This window comes from Chinchilla lanigera, unplaced genomic scaffold (assembly GCF_000276665.1).
Source record: "Chinchilla lanigera isolate Chin_1 unplaced genomic scaffold, ChiLan1.0 scaffold00001, whole genome shotgun sequence".
Lineage (NCBI taxonomy): Eukaryota > Metazoa > Chordata > Mammalia > Rodentia > Chinchillidae > Chinchilla > Chinchilla lanigera.
Genome location: NW_004955402.1, coordinates 13,907,738 through 13,924,402, shown reverse-complemented (window position 1 = coordinate 13,924,402; position 16,665 = coordinate 13,907,738). Strand labels below are relative to the sequence as shown.

Genomic DNA, 16,665 nt, shown 5'->3' with positions numbered 1-16,665 from the left:
GAAAATGTGACATATATGGACAATGGAGTATTATTTGACCATAAAGAGGGTGAATTTGAGGAAATGGATTTGTAGGAAAGTGCATGATCTTGAGACCACAATGTTAAGTGAAATAAGTCAGGTGCAGAAGGTTATCACATGGTTTCTTTTATGTGAGAAACCCAAGATATAAATAAAGAGTTAGATGAAGGAGGTACGATAGCAAGCAGAGAAACAGACTTTTGGAGATGAGGAAGGGAATCAGAGAAAAGGGAGACAGGGTGGTGAGGAGGGACTAAAAATGATTAAAAATATATATCCAAATACACCAGTTCCCCCAAACCAATGTAACTATTATGTGTTACAAACACCTACCAATAAATAAAGTAAAGTAAGTAAATAGGGCAGAACCTGTTGGTCCCAGCTGCACAGGAGAAGCAGCCTCTAATACGTGGGGTACAGGGTGCTTCCTCTCCCACCAGCTGCTCCTTAGCCCAGTACCTCCGCTTCCTCATCAGAGCTGGAGAGCAAACAGTATTTTTCCTATTTGAAAGTAACTGAAAGTGACCCTGTCGTCCTGAAGTGTCCCAACCCTAAGGAGAATGAACTGAGGTTCTGTGCAGAGTTTTTTCAATCAGCCGCACTAGACTGAGTCATTCCAGAAAGAGTGTGGCCTGTTCAACTTCAGAGTCATGGTTAAGCAAAGCATCTCACTCCACACTTTCTTTCCTGGGTCTCTGGAAGGTGTTCACGGGTCTGAACCTTAGCAGCATTTTCTAGACTTCCAATCCAGGTGGCATTTATTTGACCAAGAGGTACAGACACCTGATTAGAAACAGGATGCTGTTCTAGACATTGTCAGCAGTGGCTTCCCAAGGAGGACAAGGAGGGGGAGGGGGAGAAGGAGGAGAAAGAGGAGGATGAGGGGGAGAAGGATGGGGGGAGGGGAACCAGCACAGCTTGTCAGTCTCTGCTGAGTAAAGGTTAAAAGAATACCTCCCTTTTCTTCTTCTTGTCCTCACACCCCAGCCTGCAAAATCTTGCACAGCTTTTCCTTGTTCCAGTAGCTGCTCAAGCGTGTAATAAGTTGAGTTCCAATGAATTGGAACCTCCTGTTTTAGGTGATGTTTCAGCAAGTTGCTCTTCAGCTGGAGCTGGGTCAGGCATATTTTTTCCTCAAACATTGACAGAATGGCTGAAGTGTTCAGATTTTCTGTGTCATCACGAAGATATGTGTAAGTGTTCCTGTTATGATGCAGAAAATCATTTTTGAGGGTGTTTAAGAAGTCAGCAAGGCCCAGCATGAAACCAGAATCTTCTACGGTGCAAGCTGCTTACTAGGAAGATGCCAAGGGGTGCGTGAGGAGAGGAGCGCAAGCATGGGGGCCCTCATTTCCTCAATGCAAGAAGAGTCGCCTGTGCCCGCTGCCCAAGCCATACCACCTGCCAGTGTTACTGAGGAGAAATGGATTTCTGTTTCATTTGCAAGAGATTTCTTTTTCCACACAGATGTTACCATACTGACTGTTGCATTATTTGTTTCTGTGGTACGGTTTACCCAGGATAGTATCTATTCAATGAGAATGAGTTATCACAGTAACAAGGACAGAATGTTATAAGGAATCTGTTCACTGACTGAAAGAGTTCCAAACTGGGCTGGTGGTTCATGCCTGTAATCCCAGCACTCTGGGAGGCTGAGGCAGGAGGATCACAAATTCAAACCTAGTCTGGGCAATTCAGCAAGACTTTGTCTCAAAAAAAAAAAAGTTCCAACAGGGGCATTCAAAAGACCTTCATCCACTGGCTAGATGATCTATACTGCAGTGGCTGGACAGAGAGAGTAAGCCAGAGAGAGAGAGACAGACAGACAGACAGAGAGACAGACAGACAGAGAGAGACACAGAAAGACAGACAGAGACACAGAGGAGGGAGAGGGAACAGCAGCAGAGCAAAAGGAGAAATTAGGAAAGAAGGCTGCAGGGAAAGGACAAGTGCAACTGAGATGTGATAAGCTTGAAGCGAGCCAGAGAAAGGAATCAATCACGGGGAAAGAAGAAAGCCAGGCAATGCAGGAAGAGGAAAGAAAGGAAGAAAGAAAAAAGAAAAATAACTGGAAATAATGAATAGGGAAGTAAAGAAAACAAGTGATTTTGAAATGATCAGACACCAGGACAGCCAGCTGGGGACTGGGTCTTCCCGCCCTGCAGAGAAAGCTCAATGTTCGGGGGCTACAGGAGTGCCGTGCAGGATGGTGCCCAAGCCGCCCTGCTGAGGCTGGTCCCGGAGGCCCGGTGAGCTCTCCGCCGCTGGGATTGTAGAGAAGCTCTCTAGCCGTCTTTCAGACTCGATCCACACATGCTGCCGTGGCCAGCAGGGCGAGGTGTGGCCCCGACTCTAGCTGTTCTCATGGTATCCCGAGGCCACAGCGCGTCATTCACCCGGAAGGCGTCCTAGTGCAGCCTGACTAGGTGGTGACCTCATCTGCCTGGGGACAGCTGCCAATTCTGGCACCATGTGTAAAAGAAACTGCTGTGGATATTGTCTTAGTGGCCCTGAGGGAGGATGTGGTGGCCCCCACACAGGGCAACACACGCTTCCTTCCACAAACCCCTACTTTTAGAAAGCTGCCCTGAGGAAACCGCATGGTGTCCTTGCGTGTAGGTAGACAGCTGGGCTGTTTGGCTCCGTGTGTGCGCGCGTGTACATTCCTTCCATAGCAAATTCTTCCTCTGGGGTCCACTCTGAGTCATGCTCAGGAGGCCATGGCTTTTGGCCAGTTGATTCTGATGAATCGGGCAGCGGTGTAGACACAAGGCACACATACAACTCACAACTCTTTTCTCTTCTGAGTAAGCCAGGGAGAGGCTGAACTCCAAACAAACCTCCGAGGAGGTTTGATTTCTCTCTGATGCCTTTTTGCTGACCAGCTGCCATAGCTAGGCCCTTCAGCTCTGTTGTTTGTGGGTTCTGAGTGGGTAAAAAGTAGGTGAGCGGCAGAGCTCACCAAGTTCCCTCCATCACCTCTACAGGTCCGCTGACAATGGACAGATAGATCCAAAGGTACCGGTCACCAAAGGTACCGGTGACGTCTGGGGGTGCGCAGAATTCCCCGATGCTCCCCTGTGACCCACGCCCTTGAGCATGGGTGGGACCCGTCACTTGCTTCTAATGGACTGAAGGTGGCAAAGTGATGGGGGTGCAGCCCTGCTATGGTGAGGTTTCCCTCTGCCACAAAGGGACTCAGCAGGTATCATTAAGTTTCTTCTTCAGTCAACTTTATGTTAACAGGGAGATTATTCTGGGTGGGCCTGGCCTAATCCACTGGGCCCTTTACAGGGAAATGTAGAGGTCAGAGATGGGAGGAGTCAGGAGTCATTCCTTCTGGCCCTGAAAGTGTAAGACACTTCTTTATCCCCAAGGAAATGAATCAGGAGCAGTCATGTAAACTGAGAAGGGGACCCCAGCCACGGCAAGACCCATCCCTGGCTGAAACCCTCATTGGTTTCAGAGCACACAGAGTCCAGGAGTTCTGCTCAGACTTCTCGCTGAGGATCTGTGGGACGATAGACATCTGTTTTCAGCCACTGTGCTAGGAAAAAACAGTAACACAAGAACCACACATCCACAGAGGTTCCTCAGGAGGGAAATGAAGCTCTTGGTCTAACACGTGGAAACAGTAACTCCCATTTGTAAGTAGTAATAGCTTGCATTAAACTCTTATTCTGACATGGTGCCTGGTGCTTGTGTACATATGAAGTGTGATAAAAAATACTGTGAATGTTTAACTGTTTTTTTAAAAAAATTGTTACAGTAAAACAGGCATTAACATTAACCACCCTCCCTCCAAATAGTTCCACGCGAACTTCAAAGATAATTAACCTATTGTTCTTGCCACTTTCTGAAAACATTTTGGAAATCTTCTTTCATGATTGTCTTTAATTGCACTGTTGTGGCTGCCTTGTTATCCTAAATCCATTCAAAATGCTTATCGTCCATGGTCATTTGGACTTTGGGGAAGAGCCAGAAGCCACATGAGTGCCGGATTGGAGAATATGCCGCATGAGGACATACAATGATTTTGGAGCTGGCCGTTCTGTTGGAAGGCACTTGGAAGCAGCCTTCACCATATTTTTGGCCACACCTCATAAAGACACACAAAACAGCACTTCCAGAAATGTTTCAGACAGTGACAAGAACAATGGGACAAATGCTTTGGAAGTGGAGTATTGAGGGGGTATCAATGCCCCCAAAGATGTGTCTTTGACTGTAATATACTTTGTAATGTAAACATCTGCCATATATTTTGATTGCCCTTTATGTGTTTCCTCTAACTGTCACAACACTGAGTGAGGCAGATGTCATTTTATAGAGAAGAAACTGAGACTTAACAATGTGTAATGATTTTCACGAAGTGGTGGAACCGTAAACTGTATACTCAGTTCTCTCCCACTCAGTGGCGGCGGCTTTCCCTGGTGGTCGCGCTAGACCCTGTAGGTCTGTATTTGGCACCTGATGAATGTTTCTTTACTTTTAGATGCCACCTACCATTATTTACCGGAAGGCCACGGAGATCCTTCCAAAAGCAACACTTTCTTGGGAACTGTCCTTGGGGAGAGCCGTTTCGGGTGGGATTGAGTCTTGGTTGTGCTTGTACAAAGCAGTTAATAATTGTCTGATTTTCCCAGTACCTCTGGCTACCTGCCGAGGGTCGTTCTTCATTCTTTTATTCATTTGCATTCATTTACTTGTTAACAAAGAAACACATCCCAGTGAAGAACTTCAATGGATAGTTTATCAAGGGGGTAAAGGCAGAAGGGTTGGAACATTTCTGCTTGGTTATGCTCATTAAGGAAAATTATCCTATTCAGCATACGATAAAATTCACAAGCCTGTGTAACACTGGCTCAAACAGGGCCCTGGCTTTAATGGTCAGGAAAAATTTTCAGTTAAATGTAGTATGTGGGTAAGGTACCCAGTCCTTCAAAGTTCATGTTTTCAGTAGTGGTTGTAAAACAGAGAATCTGAGCCAGGCCTGATGGCTTGGAATCCCAGCACTGAGGGAGGCTGGGGAAGGAGGATGGCAAGTTCAAGCCCAGCCTGGGCACGATAGCAACTTCATGGGATCATGTCTTAAAATAAAAAATAGCAAAGAGACTGGGGATGTAGCTCAGTGCTAATGCCCTGGGTTCAATTTCTACTACCGTAAAACAATCAAATAACAACAACAACAACAACAACAAAACCCGGAGAAACAGAGCATCCCATTTTAATTCTTCCTTGGCCAATGCAAGTACAAGTAGAGAATTCCCCAGAGTACCACAACTAACACTGGACGTGCATAGAGCACCGCCACTGTTCCACGTGCTCATGATATAGAAAGGGACAAAAAATGCAAAGCCCCAGGCCACATGGAACTTTTATTTTAGATGGGGCCACTGGTGACACCCAGCTATACATGCTGCAGCGTCTGGGTCCATCAGCCTGGCCTGGGAGACCCACCCCTCCGTGGAGAGTAGCCATAGGTGTGGCAAGGCACACCAGAAGCTTTTGCAGCAGTCCTATCCAGGTGAGAGGCGGTGATTTGGGCCAGGTGGGAGGGTAGATGTAGAAAGAACTATTTGGGAATGACTGTCCTGCAGTGGCGGAGGGCTGCTGCTGAGGAAAGGTGTCCCAGACAGCTGCCAGTAGCTGGCCAGAGTACCAGCGATTTGCAGATGAGAGGACACTGTCACAGGGGGAGTGAGACCAGATGCCTTCCCTCCGCCTCAGTCACACACACACACACACACACACACACACACACACACAGGGGGCCTGTCCTCTCACAGGCTGTGCCCACAGGCAGGGCTCAGCAGCTGCTGGCCTCCAGGTGTTTGCTTGGTGGAAACTGTTGAAAGACTTAAAATTCAGTTTGAATTGGAGCAATTTCCCCAGTAGTAGAAATCACAGCGCAGGTTTTCTTTTTCCTGACAACAAAACAACAAATCCTGTTATAAGCTGTTACTTTCAGGAGCAGAGCATTTCATCATGAAAATTTTATTAAAACGTAAAGTCACAGTGATAGCAGTACATACCAGCATCACCAGACCAGGTCCAAATAGGATTTCAGAGAAAACAGTGAAAGAGAAGAGTGACCCCCTGTTAGGCTTCGACATATGGGTTGTTACTTCCTTTTGATACGTTCATTTTTCACTGAACACGATCGAGCTGTCTTTCTTAGGTTAAATTCTGGGTTCTTTAACATATCGTTGTACCCCTAGATTCTTTGTTGTTGAAATGCTGCCTATTGTAACCAGAAAGCAGAGCCCTCGCCTGGTTTTGGAAATATTTAGCAGAAGGCATAGACTTCAAAGGTTATATGAAGACCCCTTTGGGGTCCCACCAAGTCTCTGCCAACGTCCCCTGCCACATGTCGTGTCAGGGTGGTCTCTCTCCATTGGCAATGGCTCTAATCATCGGAGACTGATTCCTATGTTCGGTCCCATCCTGTTTTTCTGTATTTTCCATTCATTCCCCCTTAGTTCTTTCTCTGGAAGATAACTTTTAGTTTCAAACTACACAGTAGAAAAACAAAGTACCTTTACGGCCCTCACATCTGATTCAACTTCCTATTTATAAACCAAGAAATCTTTGAATATGTGCAGACGAGGAATGACCAGGGCTGGTATTAAATGCTTAGGTTTCTAAATGGTCTTAGAAGTCTCATCAAATGAAATCAAATCTGTGGCATTAAATGACAGCAAAAGGAGCTTAGATCAGTCAAAGGGAGCTAGGCTGGGATTTTGTTTTTCGCTCCCAAGGTGGTTGCTAGCTCACAATGTTCCTGAGGTGAGCTTGGGTCACCATTGTAAATTTACATTCAGGGCTCCCATGCCAAAAATTTTTGCTACAAGAAACCCTTTCCCTTTGGTTAAAGACAAATAAACATGTCCCGCTGAGTGGAACTCCCCTCCTTCCCCCACCTTCCTACAAAGCATAAAGGTCTCCATCTATTCCAGGGGGTCAGGCATGTTGCTGAGAAAAATATAGATATCTTAAATGATAATTGGTGAAAACAGAGGTTAAAAGGTCAGCTGACTAGAGGGGATCCAGAAAAATAGCCTATGCTGGCAAAGGGTTGGGGGTGGAGGAGACAGAAAGAGAGACAGAGAGAGAGACAGAGAGAGAGACAGAGAGAGAGACAGAGAGAAAGAGGAGGATGGAGCTCAGAAATCATATAAAGATTTTCTCCCCTTAAATTTATGTCAGTGTCCAATAAATATAATTTATTTTCACAGAAAACAGGTTGGACATTGTTACATCTATTTATGTATATATTAGCCATAGTGATGAGGGTGGTGGGGTAAGGTTGCTACATCAGGATTGGGTTAATTGTGATTGGCTACTGAATATTTTCTTAAAATGAGTTTAGTGGTTTTTGTTTGTACATTCTATCTTTTCTTTTAGGGGAACTCTGGGTATTGAGTCGCTGTACAGTCACATGTTTCAAACCTCATAGTTTATATGTGTAATGAGACTGCAATGAAGCCGTATCTATTCTCTGCTAGACCAGAGTAGAGGCATTTTCTCTTTGTGAGAAATTAGTGTGTATGGCAATTGTCCTGCTTACCTTGACCTTCATGGTAGGTGACGCTTTTATTGCCATTTAAACAAAGATGCTGTGGATAAACCATTTGGAGGAACCAGAAGGCAAAGTATTTTGCCCTGGATATAAATACATCTCCCTAGCGATTTATTAGCAGGTGAACCTAGATGACAACAGATTTCTGAATTGAATATTCTGCCTGAGGAATGGCCTCTGATGTGCATTAAGACCTGTACTGTAATAACCACACTCTGAATTTGTGTGTTATGCTCTCCTGATTATACTATGCACCAATCTTTAGGACAATTGTCAGATGGTAGCTTGCGAGCTGCATGGTCAGATGAAATGGCTGCTTCACGGCATAAGCTGACTTGTTAGCCAAGAAAAATCTTTTAAGGACTCTGAGAGGGACGCATCAAGATTATTTAAGGTTGGTTTCTTTGGTTTTTTTCCCTAAGCGCCATATTCATTTACGACATTTATTTCTCTGAGTTCTAGTTTCTGAATTCTGCTGTTATTATTGTTATGTGTAAGAAATAGTAGAAGCCTATTCGCCTTCTGGGTATCTTGTTTCCAGAAGAATTAAAAACATCATACCACAGCGATATATGTGCACCAATATTTATAGCAGCACAATTTGTCATAGCTAAATCTTGGAAACAACCCAGAAGCCCATCCACTGAGGAATGGATAAAAAACATGTGGTATTTTTATACAATGGAGTATTACTCAGCTATAAAAAAGATAGATTTGAGGCTTTTATAGGTAAATGGGTGCAACTAGAGACCATACTCATAAGTGAAATAAATTGGACCCACATGTGTAAACATCATATTATCTCCCTAGTGTAAGAGCATGAAAGAGTAAATAAAACCCCAAATGCATAATGTGAAAGGAAAATAAATTCCTCACAGGAAGGACAAACTGATTTGAGGGAAAGAAGAAAAAGAAAGTACTAAGGCATTTTATATAGATAGATAAATAGATAGCTGGCATAACTGTACTGCTGATGTCTGGTGATTTATTGAGGGGAACAGTTAATGCTTAAAATTTTTTTATATATTTTGACCAATTTTGCATGCTTATATCTGGTAATCTGAGCAATTTATGTGAAGACAACAATATGCAATATAACAACCATTGGTGAATTCCTACCATCCTGTCTAGTGAAACTCTGTATTGTCTCTGATGTTCTTTTAAATTATTATTTTCTTATTCCTTTTAATGGTTTGATCTATCTTCCATTCTAAATCTGTTAATCTCAACAACTTCGTTGAAGATAACAATGTGTAATATAACAACCACTGTTAAACTCTATCATTTTGTTTGAAACCCGTATCATTTTTCATGTCCTTGCTTTGTTTTGTTTGTATTTTGCTATTCTTTTTTTTGTTACTATTCTCTTTAAAATAAAAAAATCTATAAAAAAAGAAGAAATAGCAGAAGCACATAAATTTCTGAAAGGAGCTGATGTACTACGTGAAGGATCCCTTCCCTTCTCTCTCCACTACTTGATCCTCTGTCCCTCCTTCCTTTCTTCCTCTTTCTTCTTTCCACAAAAATTGAGTGCCTAACTAGTGTCCAGAGCTGTGCTTGGTGATAGTGGCCAGTGGTGAATAAAGCCGAGGCAGCCCCGTTTGTCTTACAAAGAAGCATGGTGCCCACTGGACCTGGCAGCCTGATTCCCCTCTGCTGGTGATCTAACCTTCTCATCGAGCCTTGGACCTCACAGGCACAGAAAAAGAACTTATCACCAGGCCATCTGGGTTGCCTCAGACATCTTTATGCTGTTGTGGGAATGGGTTTATGCATTAGTCTTTCAAGAACTGCATTAGTATTTTTATTAACACCAATTGTGCTCCTAAAGTATGGCTAAATTGAGTGTAGGATATCGAAAGTTTAGTACTGAAAGCCCAGTCCTTCAGTGCAGTCCATAGTGTGGGGTTAAAGGTGACACAAGCTACCATCCCTCAAAATTCGCAGGGGAGGGGTTCTGAACCCCTTCTCCCACACATATCAAAATCTAACCCTGCTCAAGTCCCTCACATACCACGGTGCAGAGTTTGCTTGCAATTCATGCCCATCTTCTCCATATTTTAAGTCACCTCGATTACTTATAATGCCTAGAACACAAGATAAATGAGAATGTAAATAATTGCTATACTATATTATTTAGGGACTAATGATAAAAACATCCGTACATGTTCAGTAGAGATTGGCTTTTATTTTCAATTTGAGGTTGGTTGACTCTACCAATGTGGAACCAGTGGATACAGAGGGGCAACTGCATGTTTCAACCCTCCAAGGCCACTTGATTGTCCTTGCAAAACGGCTTTTTTGTTAAATAGTTTTTATTATGCCACTTTCTCTCCATAATTGGCCTACTGGCTGTATCTCTTTGTCCATCTTTAAGTGGTTGCTATAGAATTTACAACACAGATCTTTAATTCATCACAACCAACCTTCACATAATATTCAAGCACTTCAGGTAGAGTGTGAGAACTCTACAGCCATATATTTTGATTTATCCCCCCATCCTTTTTGCTAGTTCTACATAGTTTATAAGGCCCATAATATATAGTTATTATTTTTTCCTGTGAAAGTCATTTATATTTTAAAGAGATTTAAAAATATGATTTTTAACTTTTATTTTAAATTGACATGCATTTGCACTTATGTATGAGGTACATTATTATAATTTGATACATGTATATAACATGCCATGATCAAATCAAAATAATTAACATTTCATTTCCTCAAATGATATCAATTTCTTTGTGTGAGGAACCTTAAAACTCTTCTCTAGTTATTTTGAAATCTGTGTAATTAATTATTTTAGACTGTAGTTACCTTGCTGTACTGTTTAATATAGGAACTACTTTCTCTTCTCTGACCATATTTTGGTACCCATTATTGAACCCCCTATTCTATACAGAAAATTTTTTATTTTTCCCATGCAGCTGTCATTTTGTGTACTCTTCACCCCATATTTCAGTGTAATTTAATATTCTTTTGCCTGAAAAGCTGCCTAAATACATTTTATGGAGTTTAGCTTTCCTCTTGACTTTTTCAGCTTTTATTTGTCTGACAAATTCTTTATTTTGCAAGACATTTTCAGTGGATATCAAACAGCAAGTTGACACTGTTTCCTTTTAGCTCTTAAAATATATTTACGTTGTCTTCTGGTTTGTAGATTCTGACAAAAAATTTAATTTTCATCTTCATTCTTCTGTACTGTCTTTTTTCGGCTTAACTTTTTAAGAATCCTTTGTTTGTTATTGGTTTTCAATTATTTAATTATGATGCCCCTTGATGTGATATTCTATTTGAGGCCTCTGGCACTTTACGGTATCTCTAAAGTTACAGGTGTTAATCATATTTGGAAAATTTTTTTCATTTTTTATCTCCTCAAACTTTTAAAAATCGTTCTCCCTTTTCCTTTTGATAGTCTAATTACATGTAACTCAGATGATATTGTCGGTTGTAGTGATCATTTTTTGGTCTGTTTCTATTGAATTTTTTTATGATGATAGGTCATTTCTCCTTGCTTCTTATATATCTAGTTATTTTTAGCTTTAGTTTTTTTTTTTTTTTTTTTGAGACAGGGTGTCACTATGTAGTTCAGGCTGGCCTTGAGCTCACTTTGTAGCCCAGGCTGGTCTTGAACTCACAACGATCCTCCTGCCTCAGCCTCCCAAGTGCTGGAATGAAAGGCATGTGACACTATGTCCGGTTCCATTTATTTTTATTCAATGTTGAACATTGTATATTTTAGGCTTGTCTGTGCCATATCTTGTTTTATTCTTTAAAGAACGATATCTTTGTTGTGATATACTGATATTGTTTGGAATAAGTTGTATTTTTAAAATTTACCTTCAGATTTGATTAGGCAAATCCAGAGTATCCTTTATTATAAGGCAAATTTAGCTCCTCTCCCAAAGTGTACCCTTCTGGTAAAGAGCTCAATAAATTCCAATTCCTGTGTTCATTGTCTAGCAAGTCAACAATTGTTCTTTCCTTAGATAATGTGTTCTTGTTTTGGCCTCACGGGGTACTGACCTATGTGTGAGCAGTTCAACCAAAGCTTCAGGCAGATCACACACAGATTTCTGGAATTCTGCATACCATCTTTTGCCCTGAAAATTCTAGGTGCCTTGGCTTCCCGAATGCTGGTCCATGTTCCATCAACACTTGAGAACTTGCAGCTTTATCTGCGTTTCTGTTCCTTGATCCAGATTGTAAATTCATAAGCTCATCTTGACAATATCTTTCCCTTCCTCCTAGATCACAGTTTGTCTTTGTTTATGTTCAATGGCTGAAAACAATCATTTTACATATTTTGTTTGAATTTCTTCTGTTAGTGGCAAGAGGGCAATCCTTGTAGCAATTAATCCTTCATGAGAGGAGGTGAAATAACATACTACATGCAATTTGTTTTTGAGTATAGTTGACAAAATCATATATATGTAAGGTATAAGACATGATATTTTGAGATAGATAGATGTTGCAAAATGATAATTACAACCAAGGTAATTAACATTTCTATCTACTCGCATACTTACAGCAATTTTTTATTTTAGAGAGAATAAAAACAAAATAACAACAATGAAGACAGAAACAAAACAACATAAAAACTATAAAAACGATGCAGGATTTCAAAACAAGATGATAGGAATTAACAGTGGTTGTTGTATTACATATCGTTATCTTCAATGAAGTTGCTCAGATTATCAGATGTAAGAATGCAAGGTACTTACAGCAATTTTTAAATTTTTCCTCTTAGCACCATTTTATAATAGCATGTCAGAAATTATTCTTAAATAAAAAGAAAAATGTGGTCAGCACCTTGCTCCCAGACGTGGGTTAAACAGTTAAGTAAATACCACTCTAGATAAATTTTTGATATATCTGTACATTAACGCATTTTTGAAAATTAAAAAAAACTGGCAATGCCAGATACACTTCTTTGTAACCTGCTGTTTCACTTAATGGAGTATAGTAGACTCTTCACCTCAATAAGTCCATGTCAGCATCATGATCTCTTAATGAGGTAATTAATGACTCTTTTTGTTGTCCCTCCTCTCATCTTTCTTTACACACCCTTACTCCTTCCTCTGACCCCCTTCTCTTGTCTAACAATATTTCCTTTCTCTGTAATTGGACATATTAGAGCATACCTGTCTTTCTGAATCTGACTCATTTTGCTTATTATATGCTACATTTTATAACTCATGGAAGATGCAGTTAGTTGTGGAAAAGATAATTATTTCATTTGCCTCCATGAGTAAAAGGACATCACAACAAATATTTTGATAGACACTCTAAGAAAATAAGTACCAAGTGTCAATACGAGCTAGAAGACAGCACTTCCTATAAAATGAGGATAAAAATGAGATAACCAAACAGTAGCTGTATGGCTCTTAAAAGTCTCATCCACAGTTGGGCAGGTAGGAATGTAAAGTCGAGACTGAGAGGGGTTTTTCAAGGCCCTTTGTGGAGAGAGTTAATGCATGCTACAGCCCCAGCTCCAGTAGGATGTGAGGCTGATGGTATTGCCCCTCAATCAGCCTTGTGAGAGGGGTATAATACAGTCTATTTGGGGGCCATATTCAATCCTGAACTTGGGGACCATGCAAGAAACTAAAGAATGAGGGGAGGGCTTAGTATTTGTGAATGTGCAAGCCAAGGAGAGGTGGCTGTTTGCAAGGCCTGTTTTGACAAAATCTGTCAGGGTAAAGAATGCACAGGTGCTTCCTATGGGCGAGGTATGGGGACACTCATGGGAAAAGAGAGATGAGAAAGGCTGTAACGACTGACTGAGTATTGTTGAGACAGGCGGCCCGTGTGATGAGGAAAGTCAGCCTACTTGAGTCCTTATTGTGGTTAGGAGCAGGACTAGTGTCAGGGACTGAGTTTAAGAATTCAGTGTGGCCAGGCGTAATGGCACACATCTGTAATCCTAGCATTCTGGAAGGATGAGGCAGGAGGACTGTAAATTCAATCCCAGCCTGGGTAACTCAGCAACTTACCAAGACCTTGTCCCAAAAATAAAGAAAAATTTAAAATAGGTCCAGGGATGTAGCTTAGTGAGAAGGCTCTAATACCACACACACACACACACACACACACACACACACACACACACATACACAAATCAATGTGAGGCGAACACATCGTCTTTACCCGACGGGTCATGCCTATTTTACATGCTTCACAAAAGAACCCCAGATCGTGAAACCTGACAATGTGCTCAGCCCTTGAGAAGTGATCTGACTCCATTTCCTGCGGATCCCCTTTTCAGGACTCACTTGGAGTGTGAGAATCTACTCAGATTAGGACAATGAGAAGTAAAATCCATGTGAAAATTATTGAAAAACTGTTGCCTTCTGGCGAAGGCGGAAGAGAAAAACTCACCTGCAATACCTCCTCCTGTGCATTCCTCTGGATTGGAATGTGAGTGATTGTATTTCAAGCAATGGCACCATTTTGTGGCCATGTGGCAATGAACCTAAGGATAGAAAGCATGCAGAGGCTGGCCGGGTACTGCAAGTTTGAGTTCTTGGTACAGGAGTGTATCAGTGCTAGTAAGCTTAACTTCCTCACGCAGAAGAGAGCTCAGTGCTAATGTGAGGTCTCGTGTTCCACTGCAACAGTAGAGCCTAATTTCCCATTTTTGCTTTGTTTGGGAGGTGTTTCCTGCACACTCAAGTCTTGTTTTCTTCTTCTTCCATTCTGTGAGTTACCCAGGAGCCTTATAATGTCATTTACTACTTGATCAGTGAGAGTCAACTTGTTTCATTTGCAATTAAGAACCTTGACCGACACAAAGCATGCAGAATTGCTCAGAGTTTGGCGTGTGGGTCAGGATCCTGTGTCCTGCTCATGTGAAAAGTCCTCTCACTTAGAACTGAAAACCTGACTCACCTTCCCGGCATGTGGGCCGTTGATGTGGCGTGCTAACTCAGCAGCAGCAGTTTTGTCAGGAGAACCATCTTTTGGCAGTATCTCAACAGAGAAGAAGTGGTTCATGGCTCTCAGGCTTACTGTCTGGCTAATTTTGAATATCCGTTGCTTACGTACCGCTGTCACAGTGTCCTCGAGTTCTAAGCACAGTGTCTAGGACTACTGAGGCCGTCTGCTCTCTCCCAGGTTAGCACATTGCCCCGGGGAGCACAATCTGGTATGTTCCTTGGGTAACAGGATTAATACGGCCTTTGTGGCGTTTGCCCGTGCAGACACTGCATCTTTGCTGTTTGTGATTGTTCTCTCACTCGCGAGTGTATCTGTAAATCTCCTTTCTTACAAGGGGGTGGAAGTAGCTTTACTGCTGTGACATTTGTGAGCATGCAGCCCGAAGAGGCTGCCTTGGCAGGTGGCCAGGAGTCAGATCATCACTGTCCCGGATGGTTGATGAGTGGCAGGGATCAGATGGCCTTGCGGCGGGTGATGAGGATGAGAAGGCCAGTGTCCTCAGAGGTGAAGGAGACACTTACAAGGGTAACCGAGGCTCCTCATCAGAGCTGTCTCCCCATCATGCTGGGCTCACTGGCTCTGATACGCAGCTCTCAGGAGAGAGGCAGAACGTAGAGTGTGACATGATGAGAGAGGTCCTCAGGTCACTGGGGGTCTGACGATGCGGTCACATCCGGACAGCGTCAGGGCCACACCCTGTGCTCTGGCATTCACTGCCCATTCATTTGGTTGTTTATTATTGTTGCAGATGTGGTTTGCTTGCTTTCTGTCACACGTGTCTGAATTGTTTGAGCCTGACATTTAGAATAAAGCTCTCGATATACATCCTGTTAGCAAGGGAGTTTGGTTTCTTTTTTTCTTGAAAAAAAAATGCTATTGAAATTATAGCTCTGAACAATAGGGTAACATTCGTACATGGAGGCCCCATTAAATTATTATTTTTTAATAGTGGAAAGGTTACTGAAATTGACTGGTACAATGTATACATGCTGAGTTTGCACTATATTATTACTTTTGGGCAGCGTGAGGGGCTGAGGAAATGGAATCAAACGGTTCCAAAATCTCAGCAGTATATCATGGGAGCTCTAAACACATACTTACACTTTAAAAAAAAAATCCAGAAAATATAGTGGTGAGGGAGGTTTATCTGAGAAAATTCTCTTTAGAAGTGACATGGTGACTAAATTATTATTATTGACATAAAGGTGATTTGAAAGAAAAAGCACATCCCTGTGCGTACAATATGTTGGTTGCTTTTTCTCCACAACGTGTCCTCTTTCTACCTTTGCCCACGTTGTAGAGTTTGCTGGATGTAGTTAATGACTTTAAAATATTAAAATCTTTCTGAATAGGTACCCCAGGGTCAGTACCACCTGGTTAAGATGAGAAAGAAATTGACAAAGATCACATCTCTGACCCCTACCCTCAAGCCTGTTGGCTGTATTTCCCGGCTTCCTTTGCTGTCCCCGATTCGTCCATTGCTCCCAAGTGGGGCGCGCGGCTTGATAAATCACAGGCCGCTCACCAGTCACCAGAGTGGGCGAGGGGAGGCCAGATGGAAGGGAGCGTGGATGGCCCTCTGTCACTACTGGCCGGCTGCCATCGATGGACACTCGGCACTCCTTGGCGAGGGAATGTCACTGTCCTGCCTGTGTAGAAGGCTGGCCGTCCCGGAGCCCTCCAGAGCAAGAGGCAACACGGAGCCATGTTGTCATGGTTACTTAGCTATTTCCCCAGAGTTGTGACATCAGCTCTCCAAGGGGCAAGAGCACTACCTCATGCATATGTATGTACTCGGCAGGGGCCTGGCCACATCTGAGCATCTTACAATATTTTTTTGTAACGAACAGTAGTGAAGGAGGGAGAGGGGACATGGAGAACGGAAGTAAAAAATGACAGGGGCATGTGTTATGAAGGGAATCGAAGAAAGTGCTTGGTAGCTATTGGGAGAAGACGGGAAGGGTTAATGCTGAGCTGGGATTTCCAGGTTTAAATTAGCCATCTGCTTGGTCACACTGGGCTCTCACTCACATCCGCGGAGTTAGACTTTTAAAAATGGCCTTCTCAGACCATCTCTTATTCCGCTCGCGAAAGATCCTACGACAAAATGCGGCTGGGGAGACCAGCGC

General features: G+C 42.5%; 1 long non-coding RNA gene across 1 annotated transcript; it reads right to left on the bottom strand.

Moving 5' to 3' along the window:
- Window positions 1–5,806: 5,806 nt before the first annotated feature.
- On the bottom strand, window positions 5,807–16,201 carry LOC106150050. The gene is made up of 3 exons (XR_001236616.1): window positions 15,960–16,201; window positions 9,615–9,687; window positions 5,807–5,945 (listed from the first exon to the last, which is right to left on the bottom strand). It is a non-coding gene; the product is annotated as an uncharacterized LOC106150050 (long non-coding RNA).
- Window positions 16,202–16,665: the final 464 nt, after the last annotated feature.